The sequence below is a fragment of the Pseudonaja textilis genome, chromosome 3 (assembly GCF_049901715.1).
Source record: "Pseudonaja textilis isolate UNSWEBS1 chromosome 3, rPseTex1.2, whole genome shotgun sequence".
In the NCBI taxonomy this organism is placed as follows: Eukaryota; Metazoa; Chordata; class Lepidosauria; order Squamata; family Elapidae; genus Pseudonaja; species Pseudonaja textilis.
This window is the reverse complement of record NC_141992.1, coordinates 130892646-130907742: the sequence shown is the minus strand read 5'-3', so window position 1 is coordinate 130907742 and position 15097 is coordinate 130892646. Positions and strand designations below refer to the sequence as shown.

Sequence of the window (15097 nt, the reverse complement as noted above, 5' to 3'; positions counted from 1 at the left end):
CACTGTTTAATATGGGCCACTGATTATCAGAATGAGTTTTAACAAAATACAGGAAACCATCATTAAGTTTTGTGGTTTGCCGCCAAGGTTTAAGGCACGATTTAAGGACTGAGAACCAAATTGATTTTTCAAACTATTAAAAGATAGTTATTTCTTGCAGATGAGATCCTTGATGGATATTTGATATTACAATGTTTTTCTCAATAAACAGCAAAACAGAAAGACAGCTTCGTTTCCAGTAGGAACTGTTTTTGGAATTGCTTACTTTGGTAATTAAAGTCATATGTTTTCAGTAACATGAAAAAGTTAAGATCTTTATTAAGAACATGACCAACCCTCTCACTATGTAATTAATTCTGCCTGCCTCTACCAAAATTCAGTGCCTGACCCTTCCAAAGATTGCTCATTTCTATTTTTTCAGTGCTTAATTCTTACATAGTGATACATGATCCAAATAAAAACCAAATTAAAAATTAAAAACCAGCAAAAAATAGTTTGGCCTATGGGTTAAGGCACCAGGCTGGAAAGCAGGAGCCCATGAGTTCTAGTCTCACCATAGCCATGAAAACCATCTGAGTGACTTTGAGTCAGTCACTCTCTTTCAGCCTACCCCACCTCACAGGGTTGTTGTTTGTAGGGAAAATAGGAGGAGGAAGAAATATTTAGTATGTTGTCTGCCTTGGGTTATTTGTAAAAATAATAAAGGCAGAATACAAATTAAATATATCAATGATAAATAATAATTCACTTCTCTTGATACAGATATATATATCTTTTGTATTATTTTGATTTTAAAGAAAGTAAGGCAGAGAAAAAAATTCTCAAATAGTCGAGAAAGAGGAAAAATAGAAGCACCAATGAAGTTATTCTGTGAATTGCTTGAATTTATAATGACGTCTTAGGGCAAAAATACATTTATCCAATGTGGAGAACTTTTTTGCCTGAGCATATTAATACATATACATCATCTTTCTTTTCTAAGATTATACTAGGACCATATTGAGAGAGATCAGAATACTAAGTATGTTCCATGTTGATATGATCCCTCAAACCTGGTCAGCTTTTACTATTGAATGCAGAGATCTTGTGGGGAAGAAAATAAATGTAGGAAATGAAATGGAGGCTGTACCCTTTTCCTTCATGTCCCCTCATTGTCTAATCCTAACAGACCCCATTTCCTTCCTCTAGACCAAGTGCCCAAAGTGTGTACGTGTATCCCCAAAATTCAATGCCCTTAAGACCCCCCTGCACCCCATGCGCATGTGCGCATGACCCCTACATGTGTTACCCGTTTCCCCACACATGTGCACGTGACCTCCGTGACTTTGCATGGCAGAGACCTAAAGACCAGCTAGCTGGCGGGAGCTGAGCTGAGGCGACGACTGGCATACCCACAGAGAGGGCTCTGTGTGCCCCCTCTTGCATGCGTACCATAGGTTTACCATCACGGCTCTAGACAAAGCCCCCTGCGGTCCCAAATAGAACAATGGATAGAAGCCTCCTGATAATATATTCTAGGGAAATCCCAACCTTTTACCTTCAATCAGGGATGTGCCCTGATTAGTTCAACATTCCAACTCCTTCTCAAGGGGTTTCCCCAAGTCTGCTGCCCTTCCAAAAGTGCCACCTTGCTAAACACTAGAAATAAACCCATATGCAGGGACAAGGACTTACCTGCCTACCCCAAATCAGATCTCTAGGATTTTCCTATTTGTAGCACCCACATTCTGTAAAAATCTTTGCATGATTTGGGTTCCTTCCTTCTTGTAAGCAGACACCCAACAATTGTAACGAACATGGTTACTCTTCCCAGTGTTACGCTCTATAGCTGTGCATTTTCCACACTAATCCTTTCTCCTATGTATTTACATGTTTTGAATGTATTTATATGCATATCTAAAATCTTCTAGAAGACGTTTTCTACTTAGCCTCAAAAATTACAAAGCTAATTGAAATTCCTGGTATTTAGGGATAAATCATGATTAATGGCATTTACAGTAACTTTTTGTTAATTCAAGTTCAGAAATGTTTCACTTTTAAATTTTAAATTAGAAATCATGCCGATATGCCACTAAATGAAACAAACTGAATACTACAACTATGTGACAGAGATACATCATGAGATGACAAACTGCAGCAAGGTATTAAAACTCCATAATTACAGAATAAACACATTGTTAAAATACAGTAGCAAAGTGATTGTACACAGCTTTTTCAATATGAGAATTGTCAGCAAATAATAAGCATATTTAAATTTATTCCAGACAATGTATGTAGATATTTCCAAGTAGCCAATTTCATATCTTTTACCTGTACTTACCTCTACTGAAGCAACTTCTAAAATATTCCCATATGGTTTCTTTTATGCCTTGTCAATTCATGTTCTCAAATAACTATACTCCATGATCCAATAAACATGTTTGGCAGGATTATTAGTAGTACAAATTCATGTTTCTCCAATTGCAGACACTGAAAGTATTAGAACTGAACTAACTGCGCTTAATATAATACTGGATTGCAATTTGAATCCATTTTGTTTTATTAGAGTATACTTTTGGAAATTTCAAAACGCTAAACAATGTAATGCCTACAATATTTAGGATTCGTCCCCCACTTCTCGGATATTCAGAATTACCCCACCCCACCCCAATTTTGTATTCTATATTTTCACCCAATATAAGTCTTCATTAAATAGTAAGCAAATCTTCTCAGTTCTTCATTATGGGACTTTCCTAGAAAAACGTTTCTTTCTGAGATCCTCCCACTTATAGTGTTCATGGTTATTTTGGCTACATTGCCACTCACTTCTAAATGCTGGACGTAGAACAAACAGTATTTTAAAATGTATTTTTACAAAGCTCTTATAAGCCATGGGGACTTTTCTAGACTTAACATGCATGGCAGAAGCAATACTTAAACTTTTAATCTGTATTAACACATCATAAAGATTTATTTCTATTTTAATATATTGCTATGCATGGAAAATATGGCAGGGTAAATCAGTGTGACCTATATGCTAATTTGATGAACTCAAAGTTCTCCTGGGAATGTCACAAATCTACATTATTTAACAAGAGTGGTAGATTATACACTTGGCTTCCTGATTTAGCTAAAAGATGTGTAAAAATATATGCAGGCAGACAGCTTTTTGGCTGCCCATCTCAAGAAGCTTAAGCATGTAAATTATTATCTATAAATCTAATTGTAATTCATATTCACTAAAGAGGCTCAGGAGTTTCCTCATTTGGAGTACAGCAAAAATAATTTATTATTTTTGGATATGTGTGTGCAGAAAGTACCCTTTCACAGCTAAACAACAAACCTTGAGGGAATAGATAGTGATGAAACAGGACTCATAATCCAAATTTTGGGATGATAGAAGAGCCATGCCAAAAAAGAAATTATGAAGGATTTCAAAAAGTTATTCAAATACACCAGATCTGAGAAGTGAATTATGAGGTGAGCTGAAAACATGCATTGTCGTGTTATAAATTTACTAACATTTCTATTTACACTAGGGAGGATACCAGGTTCTTCGTAAGCGATATAATTCAGTTTTAGGTTTTTTTTTTCCTGGTATGTGGTTTATGCTATGTATATTTCACGATTTGATGAGCTTTTCTAGGGCCAGCCCAAACAAAATTTCCTGGAATTCTGATAAGATCACAATATGGACTATCCTTCTTCTTATTTCCTGTTGATAATTTGTAGAAACATGATTTTAAATTACTCCGATGTAAAAATATTAACACAGTGAATACTTCTTGAATGCAATTCAAGTTTGTCACTGTTATCATGCTTGGGTAATTATAACAAATGCAAAGATAAAGTAAAAGATGACCAAGATTATCCAAAAAAAGGTTTCTTTCTTCCACTCTTTAAAAGTAAAAAAAAAAAAAACCTCATGTAGATAAGAACAGCTTTACATTCTTTCCTATCTCTCTGCCAAGTGTGCTCCTTGGAAGCCAAACACAGTGGACGAACCTTATTCCTTCTATCTAGCATATTGAAATTTTCAACAGCCATCTAGTGGTGGCATACATGGCAACAAATGAATATCAACTTTTTACATGCATTGTCTAGAAAAAATCACTTTGTTTCTATTTTATTCAGGATAAAGCTAAGCAACAAAAGATTGTGTGTTTGTGAGCAAGCCACTCATCGTTGTGAAGTCATAATTTTATAATGGAGCTCACAGTAGTCTGATAAAGTTCTCATTGCTGAGTTTTAATAGTCCTGGTGCAACTGATACCCAGGTCATTCACAAGTTCCAGAAAAAAACCAGCATTAAATAACTTCCTAACCATTTCGGAGCATTGGGGAGGAACTCTGTAAAACCCACTGATGAAATACGGGCTGGAAGTACAATAGCAGGCCTTAGTGGATTGTGTTGAAGTGACACGCAATGAAGTTGATATCAGAAAAACTGGTTTTACAATAAAGAATCGGTTCCTTATATGACTATTTCACTTCTTACACCAAACATGAAAAAACATGATTTAGCTGGCAACTAATGTTCTCTTCTTAATTGTATCTATTTTCTGATGTTTCATCGATAATTATGGAATATTTTCAAATATGATATTGACAGTTGGTACAGTTAGAAATTGCTGTTTCCAATTCCAATTAGCAGGTGCAAGTAAAACACAGAATTACAATCTCTATTTCCTAATTGCAAAAAATTATCTAAATGAATCAGTTATAGAAAACAGAGTACTCAAATCTGAAATTATAAATAGAAATGCAGTGATCCAGCATACCAACACTGAAACCCAGCGTAAAACAATCACCTAGTCAAAATGAGAAAGTGCTATCAAGTAGCAGTGAAATAATATAGAAAGCTACATACATAATATATGCACACAAATGCCAGCTACGTATTATATAACTTGTTAGTTTTTGTGTAAGTCCTAACAAAAGTGATAGTGATTACTGTACATAGATTATAAATGCTTTTATTTCAATTCCATTTTCTTTGTTCAAATTACTTCCATATAGCAGATCTGAGCCCAAAGAATTATTATGAGTTTTAGTTTTCATGAGTACTTTGGAATCAAGACTGTATATTTAAATCCGTTGTTTCAAAACTCCATATTCACAAAATATTTGTAAACCATTTTTTTTTTCATTTAAAAAATTATCACTGAAACTTCACCCACATTCTATAAACTTGGAGAGGCAATCAATTTATCTAGGGACCGCCCAAGAATTTGTCTGTCCAAGTCCAAATTAGAAATCTACCTAAACCAGAGGTGGATGAAACTTTTCACCTATTTTGGACGGCCCTCTGCAAATGATTAGCTCAGATTTCTGGTGAAAGATATCTGTTCCTTCCCAGCAGCCTTCTCTTGCGGTATGTGTCTGTGCTGTACGCATGCTCACACACACACAAATGTAGAAGGGGAGGTTGTATCAGAAAGAGGAGAAAAGAGATGTATCAAAATAAAAATGGAAGTCCTTGCCTCATCCTATTCATTGTGTACGCCACTAAATATTATCCTTTTTATATATAACTGTTATTCCAACTTTTAATGAAAACATAAAACTAATACAAAGTAATGCAGAATTAAAAAAGAAGAAACAAAAATACAGAAAAAAGATTAAAAAATAGAAGCTTTGGGGTTTAATTTTTTGCAGCAAATACAAATATGATTACAAAATTATCTCTTACAGAACTCTATGATTAAAAAAAGGTACTCTTTTCTATTAACCAGTTTTTTATAATAATGAAAACCACAAATCTTTTTTTCCTGTTTCATGCAAAAATCTCCACTAGCTTTAATCCTGAAGAAATGAAGCTCTCAATTTTTTGAGTTGGCTTAAAACAACCTGTCTAGCTTTCGCCCAAACCTCCGTGTTATAAGAAGCAAATTATGCAATTCTAGTCACGGCCTCCACTTTTTGTTTTATTGTATTTTGCTTTGTTTTAGGGATTACATTGAAATCCAAACCCTTTTCAAACAAAGCACTTCTCTCTTTTTAGTCACTTGATATACACCTTATGGCTTAATGCCAAACTCCCAATAGAATTTTGCAAGCTAATCACATTTAATAGAAACCTTTTATAAATACAGCTCCCAGAATGTTTATATTTCAGCTTCAGTCAGATTATTTTTTCTTTCAATGTATTTCTGGATAGAAGATAGAAACTGGTTATACAAAATGAACAGTTAAGGTTGTCTCCCCCCCGCCCCCCCGCCCTTGTACTCTTGACTTATCCCTACAATCTCTACAGCTCTAGGTCTGTCTATTTGACTATTGTTCCTTTCCATGTTCTAAACTGGGTTGGTGGCTGGGGCTGACATGCTAGCAGGAGTAGAAACCCAGTCAAGCAGCTCTCTCCTCTTTATCACCTATTAATAATGCCCTGGTTGATAGTCTTGTGAATGATTGAAATAAATGGATTAGGTATGCAAAATTTTGGTGCATGTTATTAAGAAGATTAAGTCTGTCTCTGTACCAAAACCAAATGGAAGTAAGATGATAATCAAAGAAAATACTTCAAGATAATCAGCTATATTTGTTACTGATTCTCATGGGTATCTTCTTGAGATGTAGCACATACCTGTCTATTTTGATAGAGCCTGGTCAATTACTTCTCTTAAAAAGCCATTAATCAACCATGGAACTAAACTGGTATCACTATGATGCTACGTTATTACTTATAATTTGCAAAAATCTAGAAATCTACATATAATCTACATACTTCCACCCATCATTTCTATGTCTTCATATAATAATTGAATGTTATTGTAGAAATAAACTAAGTGGGGTTGTGAACACAATATTGATTGAATGGTAGAATTAATGGCATTTGAGTCAAGGTAAATGCAAGTATTTCTCTTAAATAACTTTGAAAACAAATCCTAATACACTTCAGGTTTCACATGCACATATGAGTTTACACACACAAATATAGATTTTGTAAAAGCAAATCCTGAACCATTCATAACTGCTCCTTTGAATTCTTCTCTCAAGACAAAATTACTTTGGTCCAATAATGATTTTTTATTTGAGATTGGTCATAATTAATATGCCCTTTATGCTGTTGATCTAATAATTGTTCACAAGCATTCAGGAAATGTTTATGACTTATCTTCTAACTATCACCAAACAAGACTCCTGCAATATTTGGTTCAAAATGATAAGGCTCAAATGATGACAAATGAAAATTGTTATTTTATCTTATAAAATATTACATGATCTGATGTATAAACTATCTGTAGGAACAAGTTTTTCATATAAAATGGGCTTGACTGGTATATGTTTTTTTTTAAAAAAATTTATTTGTTTTTAAAAACAAACATAAACAAACAAAACATAAAAACATCAAGCTATCTTCCATAGGTGTACATACAGTATGGCAGTTGGTTTTTGAATTGTTTTGTGCTTCCATTTCGTAGTCTTCAATTACAATTACATTATATATAATCTCATATTGTCAATCAAAGATTAAATTCCTTAGTATCATTATTAATCAATCATTTGACTATACTTTTATTCATTCATGTTTTACAAGATAACGATAATTTACTTAGTTTATTTTATAACAGTTCATATTATCATTCCAAATCTATCCTAAAATCATTTTGTACATATAATAAGAATGAAGTACATCTTCATATATTTATTATTTTCTAAAAGTCTACATATTTCATTACTGTACTTTATTGTTTAACCATTGATAGAAAAGATCCCAAATTTTATAAAATTGTTTATCCTCTTGTTCTCTAATTTCAAATGTCAATCTACTCATTTCAGCACATTCTAATATTTTCTTAATGATTTTCTCCTGTGATGGTATTTTCTCATTTTTCCAGTTTTTAGCAAATACAATCCTAGCCGCTGTTAATACATTTACAATCAGGTATTTCAAGTCTTTACTATATATTTCAGGTAAAATTCCCAATAAAAATATCTCTGGTTTCAAGTCTATATGTTTTTTTGTCATTTTTTCCAACCACATGTGGATTTTAGTCCAGTATTTTTTAGCATCCGCACAAGTCCACCACATATGGTAATATGAGCCACGTGTCTGATGACATTTCCAACATTTTTCGGATTTATTCTTGAACATTCTTGCTATTCTTGTCGGGGGGAAATGCCACCTGTAAAACATCTTATACAAATTTTCTTTATATGCTGTTGACATTGTCATTTTATAATTTTGAGACCACAATTGTTGCCATTTCTCTAAATCAATCCCATATCCAAAATTCTTCCCCCAAACAATCATAGTTTCTTTAACTTGTTCTTCTTCTAGTTTAATTTCTAATAAATATCCATACAATTTTTAATCACCTTTCCATCAGTACCTGTCAAAATCTTATCTAAGTCAGTCAGTTTATCATAGAAACCTTCTGTTTTAGAATCTTTATCATACCTTGAATGTATTTGTGCATATGAGAACCAATTCATCTTTATACCTTGTTCCTCTAATTTTTGCATGGATTTAAGTTCACCCTTTTCATTCAATATTTCACCATATCTAACTGTTTGTTCCTTTTTGTATATTATAGGATATGAAAATGCTTCAATAGTCGATAACCAGACTGGAATTTTCAAATAACTTTGTCTTTTAATCTTCTCCCAGTTTAACCACAGAGACTCCTGTATATAATGTCTTCTAAAATACCCCTGTGTTTTAGTTCCTTTGTACCATAAAAAAGCATGCCACCCCAACAACAAATCATGTCCTTCTAATGTCAACAATCTAGTATTTCTTAGTGTTATCCATTCCTTAACCCACATCAAATTTGTAGCTTGGTAGTACAACTCCCAATTAGGCAAACCAAATCCTCCTCTTATTCTAGCATCTTGCAAAAGTTTTAACTTTATTCTCGCTTTCTTACCTTGCCATATATATTTCAACACAATTTTATTTAAATCTTCAAAGTAGTCTTTTCCAAGCCTAATTGGAATTGTTTGAAACAAGTATAAAATTCTGGGTAATATATTCAACTTGATTGTTGAAATTCTCCCTATTAGTGACAGTTGTAAATTTTCCCATTTCGCCAAATCTAGCGCTATCTGCTGTTTAAGTTTAATATAATTATTCTCTTTTAATGTACTACATCTTGCTGTCAAATATATCCCCAAGTACTTGATCTTATTCGTGACCTGAATTTTCAATAGATCTGCCAGTTCTTCCTTTTGTCTTAATAGCATATTCTTTGTCAAAATCTTTGTCTTATCTTTATTTATTTTCAAACCAGCCACCTTTCCATATGTCTCTATCTTTTCTATCAATTTTGATGTTCTTTCTAAATGGTCTTCTAAGATGAAAACCAGATCATCTGCAAATGCTTGCAGCTTAAATTCTTCCTTTTTGATTTTCATTCCTTTTATATTCTTTTCATCTCTAATATTTCTGTTTAACACTTCCAAAGTTAACACAAACAACAAAGGTGATAGTGGGCACCCTTGTCTTGTTCCTTTTCTTATATTAATAGAGTCTGTCAGTTCTCCCTCTATCATTACCTTTGCCGTTTGCTTATAGTATATAGCTTCTATTGCTTGAATAAATTTTCTAGCAAAACCCATCTGTTCCAACAGTAATAACATGAATCGCCAATTCACATTATCAAATGCCTTCTGTACATCTAAAAATATCAGAGCCATTTGTTTTTCAGGATGTGTCTCGTAGTATTCCAAAGTATCCAAGATTACTCTCATATTGTCTTTAATTTGTCTCTTTGGCAGAAATCCATTTTGATCAGGATGGATAAAATTATTTAAATATTTTTTAAGTCTTTCTGCCAATATTGAAGCAAAGATTTTATAATCTTCATTTAGTAGAGAAATGGGTCTATGGTTCTTAATTTGTAATGGGTTGGCCTCCTCTTTTGGAATAAGTGTAATATAGGCTTCTGATCATGATTTAGGTATCTTCTTCTTTAACATAACTTCATTCATAACTTCTAGCAATGGAAGATTCAATGATTCTTGTAATGTTTTATAAAATTCTGCCGGAAGTCCATCTGGGCCTGGTGCCTTTCCATTATTTTGCTTCTTGAGTGCTTCAGTTAGCTCTATCATCATTATATTGCTTTCTAACATTTTTTCAGTCTCTTTAGGTATCTGAGGTAAACTAGCATTCTGTAAGTACTGCTTAACTCTTTCCTCATCTTCTCTTGCATATATAATTTCCCATAGAAGTCTCGAATGACATCCTTCTTCTCTTTGCTACCATGGCAAACTTGGCCTTGGTCATCTATTAATTGCAATATTTTCCTTGATTTTTTCTCCTTTCTCAATTTGTATGCTAACTGTAGTTTGCTTGCGTCTTCAAAGTAGTTCTGTTTAGCACCTCTAATTTTCTGTGCTAATTCTTCTTTTTATATTTGGCCCATTTTGTGTTTAATTATATCCATTTTTAGCTTGATGTCCTTTTTCTGTGGCATTTTCTGTAGCTCTTTTTCAAGTCTTTTATACTCATCCTCTAGGGCCTTAGAGGCTAGTCTTTTCATAGTATTTCTTTTCCTTGTATAGTCTATTATCAAGCCTCTAACATATGCCTTCATTGTATCCCATACATTCTGAATTGATGTATCTTCTTTTTTGTTTTCACTAAAGAAAAAAGCCAATTCTTTCTCTATCCACTGTGTGAAGTCTTTTTCCTTTAAAATATTATTTAACATCCATCTAGATCATCTTTTTTGTCCTTTCCATTTAATTGTCATTGGATTGTGATCTGCCCAAGTACTTGTTTCAATATTTATTTCTTGAATGTTAGATATTAATTCTGTTGACATCCATATCATATCTATTCTGGAACATGATAAGTGTCTATTTGAATAGAAGGTGTATTGTTTAGTTTTAGCATTTCTTTCTCTCCATGTATCTTTTAAGTTTATTTCATCTACCATTTTAAAAAAAGATTTAGGGAGAGTCTTTCTGTTTTGCTTTATTATTTTCTGTGCTGTATAGTCCAATTTATTGTCTATAATTCCATTAAAATCTCCCATCATAACTATAGTAGCATAGTCTAGTTCAATTATTTTCATATGTAATTTTTTGTAGAATTCTTCTTGTTTGTCATTCGGAGCATAAATTGCAATCAGGAATGTTTTCATATTATTGTCCATTATTTCCTCCACCATTAGTATTCTTCCATCATCATCATCAGTATAGATCAATTTTGCTGGGGTGGTCTCTTTAATATATAAAACCACTCCTCTTTTCTTATATTGGGTCAAGGAAGTAAATATTTTCCCTAATTTTGGTTGTACCACCAATTGTTCATATTGTTTTTTAATATGTACTTCTTGTAGACAAATTATATCAAATTTTAATTTATCTACTGTGTTTCTCATATAATAAGGCCGGGTCTTATTTTTTTTTTGAGCCCCCCAAAAATGGCTAGGCTGTCTTTTCGGGGGTGACTTAATCCCTCCCCTTGCATCTTCGGGTGGGTTGGCGGTGATGGCTTGGATGTTAACCTCGGCATTGGTGGGGCACTTCGTATCAGGGTCAACGCAGGCAGCACCATATCCGAGTGTGCAACAAAAGTATTTCCTAATGGCAAGCCCCCCCACCCCAATTTCGCATGTTTTAATATAGGCCTTAATTTGGGGAGAGGGGCTTAATTTCATTTCATGCCTATAAAACATGCTGGGACTTCCTATTGGGGGAGGCCGTATTGTTGGAGAAACAGGGTAATTTATGAAAGGTTTTCCTTCTTTTAACGGCTGAGTTAAGTCCATTTATATTAATTGTAATCTATTTTTTCTCTTCCATGGTTGTATTTTATAGTTAAGTTTAGCAGCTCTCGTAGATCTTAGTTCACGTTGTTCTTTGGCTTCCACCTTTCCACCTACTGCGCCTTCTTCTTTTTCAGTCGCCATTTGGCAGTCCTCTTGGAATTCAATTAGTGAGATCTCTTTTTCTGCCTCTTCCTCTTTCCTTCCCAAAAATTCTGTATAAAATAATTCCGCTTTCTCAATTGAGTCAATTCTATGTCTCTGTTCTTGCCATGTGAACATTAAACCTTTTGGAATCAGCCATCTATAATTCACCTCTTTTTTAAGTAGCATTTTAGTCAGGAATCGGTATTCTCTTCTCATCTCTCTCACTCTTCTGGGTATTTGTTTCAAGACCACAATCTCCTTGTCTTTGTATTTCAATGTTTTCTCTTTTGCCAGTTGCAATATTTGCGTTTTAATGGCTTTCTTTGTAAATCTAATGTGAACTTCTCTTGGTAAGCTATTTCTCATCGCATATCTTGTGAAAACTCGATAATCCTCATCTATTCCATCCATCATCTTCTCTTGAATTATTTCCAAAGCTTCAGCCAGTATTTCTATCATTATCTCAGCTAGGTTTTGTCCTTTTTCTTTGTCTATGTTTTGGAATCTAAGAGAGAATTCTGATCTATCCATCTCCCATCTCAACATACCACTTTTATCTTGTTCAACCACTGTTAATCTATTATCAATATCTCCAATCTTCTTGTCTCTTGGTTTATCTTCTTCAATTTTTTGAAATCTCTCATCATACTTCAACATCATGTGTTGGATGTTCTCCACTTTTTCATCGGTTTTCCCTGTTCTTTGTTCAATGTTCTCTGTTCTTTGTTCAATGTTCTCTGTTCTTTGTTCAATGTTCTCTGTTCTTTGTTCAATGTTCTCTGTTCTTTGTTCGATGTTCTCTATTCTCTTTTCAATATTCTCTGATCTTGCTTGAATATTTTGAATTCCTTGCATAATCATCTGCAGCATCACTTTTTCTTGTTCTTTTTCTTGCTTCAACATTGTCTGCATTGAACGTTGTCCTCCAGATGGTGGAGAGGAAGAAGTAGAAGTTGAAGAACCAGGAGCTATAAATTTCCTACTCATTTTAAGCAATTCAAAATCATCAGGTTCTTCTAAACCTTAATCCAATTGTGGAGTAACCAATTATGGTTCAAAATAAAAATAGTAGAAAAAAGAATAATAATAATAATAATAATAATAATAATAATAATAACAACAACAACAATAACAACAACAACAACAACAAAATTTCTTCAGGTTCTTGTATACCTTAATCCAATCAATAGTTAGATAAAGAAAAAGACTTAAGAAAAAAAAGAAAAAAAAAGGAAAAGGAAAAATTCTTCAGGTTCTTCAACACCTTAATCCAATTGAAAGATCTCAAATAGAAAAAAGTGCATAAAAATAAACCAGAAAGGTAGATGAAAAAACAAAAATACCAGGAAAGGAAAAAAAAGTCTTTTAAGGCTTTCCCTTTAAAATAAAAAAAAAAACATAGAGATTGGACTTCCCAAAAGAAAAAAGAAAAACAAAGACAAGCTCCAACAAAGCCAAAAAACCCAAATAGTTATTACAAAAAAAAAAAAGATAAAAAAATACAATAAAGCTGGTGAGGAGGGATAGCACAGCTTAGGAAAAGTAAAAAGGGCACACTGCACTTTGTTTGATTATCCAAAGGCTCTTATTATAACTCTCTTCTCCAAAAACTTATCACCTTTCCCCCCCTACATTTCAACACCAGACTCCAGCTGTTGATAGAAACCCAGAAGAGCACCTGCAATAATACTCTCCCATGCTCTTCCCTCTATCTTATCAAATATCAATGTCCTTGAAAAAGAGTCTCAGTTCTTTCTTTCTCAGCTTTGTCTGGTCACAGGAAAATAGAATATTTTCAAGCCTCTAGTTGGCAGTGTTACAAAGTTTCTTTGCTCTCACTTTCCCCCTCCTTTTCCGAGCAGGATATAATAAGAATTAATAAAAAAAGAAAAGATTTTTTTTAAATGAAATAACTAAAGGGAGCCTCTAGCCTAAAATATTACAAAATCAAAAAGGAGAAGAAAAAAATAGATATAAACCAAAAAACCAGTCCAGTTTCAAAATACAAGATCATATATAGAAAATCCAGCAATGAGAAAAACAAAACAAAACATTACTTTGACATTCCTGTTTAAAATCACTTCTATCAAAACTTTTACAGATTCTTTCTTTTCCTTAGGGTGTCCTTTCAGATCTTAAAATAAAATAAAAAAGTTCTCACCAAACCGGTACACTCTCTCTTTCTGCTGTCTTCCATTTCGGAGCTGTCCCAACTTCAGCAGCTTTAATGGCTGCCTCTTTGCCACTGGCAAGAAGAGCTTCTCCTGGATCTACCAGGGACTTTGCGGTATCCCCGGGATCGACAGGATGCGCTCTTCACTTTCACCGTCTCTTCGGGACAGTTTAGATCTGATAGGACCGTCCAGGAGCAAAAATATCGGCAGCGATCTCAGACCTCCAAGATCGCATGCCATATCGTCATGACGCAAGCTCCACCCTCCCATTGACTGGTATATGTTTTGTGTGGCAAAATCTATTAGAGATTCCCCACTATATGGAGATAAAGAGGTGTGGTTCTCAATGCTTTTCTGTTCTGATTCTCACCAGAACAGTATCCTTAAAATTATTCTTCCTCCCTCCCTTTTTAACCTTTGAATTTAGCTGTCCATGCTAACTTTTCAAAAAATATTGTTTTAATTCAAAATATAAATGTGAAGCTGATATGTTTCAGAATGTATCTTCTACATCTTCTGTTATTTATATTTACAACCTAGCAAATCTAGTGTTCCAAAAACATTACTGAAAAATACAACAGATGAATAGCTAGCAGTTTGCTTGGAAATGTAGCTATATGATTAAGAGAAAATTACAAGTACAAAGTAGAGCATCCTGTGATGGCTAGTGGTAGTAGGTAGGATCAGTTCTACCACTTTGCGTGTTAATCAATGCAAATGTTAGTCAAACTAAGGACACAGCCTTAAAAATTAAGCTTCTAACCTGCCTATGTATATCTAATATAAAGTCAATTTTTGATATAGGAATATATTTTGCTATTACTATATACAGACATACCATACACATAGTATATTTGTACTCTGCATCAAAGAAGCCTTCACTGGCTTCAAGAGAAAGAATTTCCCAGAAAAAACAACAACAATGAATACACTATATACATTTTAAGCAGTTAGGCAGTGACAGTCAGTGCATTATTGAGATATTTGCAAGACAGAGTACAGTTGGCCCAGAGGTGACCTTTTCAAAGAATGATCACACCCAAGGTTCCCCAAGCACTATTGCATCACAGCAAC

The 15097-nt window shown here is 33.6% G+C and overlaps 1 protein-coding gene across 3 annotated transcripts in view; it reads right to left on the bottom strand.

Moving 5' to 3' along the window:
- GMDS (GDP-mannose 4,6-dehydratase) overlaps nucleotides 1-15097 on the bottom strand; it is a 262026-nt gene that overhangs the window by 19671 nt on the left and 227258 nt on the right. The gene's annotated exons all lie outside the window — the stretch shown is intronic.